The sequence below is a fragment of the Lupinus angustifolius genome, chromosome LG16, assembly GCF_001865875.1.
Source record: "Lupinus angustifolius cultivar Tanjil chromosome LG16, LupAngTanjil_v1.0, whole genome shotgun sequence".
Lineage (NCBI taxonomy): Eukaryota > Viridiplantae > Streptophyta > Magnoliopsida > Fabales > Fabaceae > Lupinus > Lupinus angustifolius.
Genome location: NC_032024.1, coordinates 13,148,047 through 13,149,726, shown reverse-complemented (window position 1 = coordinate 13,149,726; position 1,680 = coordinate 13,148,047). Strand labels below are relative to the sequence as shown.

The window sequence follows — 1,680 nt, the reverse complement described above, 5'->3', positions numbered from 1 at the left end:
AGCGGAAATGACCAACCACTCATCAGTATAGGAAGTAGAAGTCAACCAACTTATTGCAATGCGATATAAGTAGAAGAAGATGGCAAACCTTGGTACCATGATATAAAAGAATACATCAAGAAAAAAGAATACCCTCCAGGTTCCTCGGAGAATGATAAAAGGACCTTAAGAAGATTGGCCATGAATTTCTTCCTAAACGAAGAAGTGCTTTACAAAAGGAATCATGACATGGTACTCCTTAGATGTGTCGAACCGAAAGAGGCAAAAGCAATCCTTACCTATGTACATGAGGGCTCGTTTGGGACCCATGCAAATGGACATGCCATGGCTAGGATGATATTAAGGACAAGATATTACTGGTTAACGATGGAGACTGATTGCTGTAACCATGTAAGGAAATGCCACAAATGTCAGATTTATGCTGACAATATCAATGCACCCCCAAATCCATTGAATGTTCTATCAGCACCGTGGCCTTTCTCTATGTGGGGAATGGATGTCATAGGACCCATCAATCCTAAAGCATCAAACGAACATTGTTTCATCCTGGTGGCCATCGATTATTTTACTAAATGGGTCGAAGTGGCTTCATACGCCAGTATTACCCGAAAGGTAGTGGTTAGGTTCATTAAGAAGGAGTTGGTATGCTGCTATGGTCTACCAAGTAAAATCATCACAGATAATGCCACTAACCTGAATAACAAGCTGATGAGTGAAACATGTGAAAATTTCAAGATCAAGCATCATACATCTTTGCCCTACCGTCCTAAGATGAATGGCGCAGTTGAGGCCGCTAACAAAAATATAAAGAAAATTGTCCAAAAGATGGTAGTTACTTATAAGGATTGGCATGAAATGTCGCCTTTCGCCTTGCATGGATATCGTACTTCCATTCGTACTTCCACAGGGGCCACCCCTTACTCCCTAGTATAAGGAATGGAAGCAGTCCTTCCTATTGAGGTAGAGATTCCATCATTAAGAATTATTGTAGAGTCAGAATTAGAAGAAGCAGAATGGATCCAAGTCGATATGATCAACTGAACTTAATTGAAGGGAAAAGGTTAGCCGCTGTGTGCCATGGGCAACTTTATCAGAGGAGAATAATGAAAGCATATGCGAAGAAAGTTTGCCCTCGCCAATTCCAAGTAGGAGACATGGTATTGAAGAAGATCTTACCAATTCAAAAGGACCACAGGGGAAAATGGACTCCGAATTATGAGGGACCTTATGTAGTGAAGAAAGTTTTCTCTGGTGGAGCCTTAATACTGACTAACATAGATGGAAATGACCTGCACCTGTCAGTAAACTCAGATGCTGTGAAAAATTATTATGCCTAGAGAGTTTCCCCTTGGAAATGTAATGAAGAAACATAACATATTTATCAATCAAGGTTTTAGTGATGCATTATATACTGTCATTTTTATTTGTTGTCTGGCATGGAGAATGATGTAAATAAAACCCAACCAATGTAGACCTGGATAGATTAGACCGATGATACGAGGCTTCTTTGAAACTTCCCGAACACTACGGAGATGCCACTAGTTACCCCCTTTGAGCCCAGATATTATGAAAGGAGATCTTTGTCTAAAAAAAAACACAACCCCTCAATATTTATAATTCGGGGAGGGTAGTTGTCCAGCTATTTCAAATTCGAATTTTGAAGTAGTTGAGAATAGGTCA

At 39.9% G+C, this 1,680-nt stretch overlaps 1 pseudogene; it reads left to right on the top strand.

Annotated features, from left to right (window-relative positions):
• Nucleotides 1-1,337, top strand: part of LOC109329328 — an 8,099-nt pseudogene extending 6,762 nt beyond the window's left edge.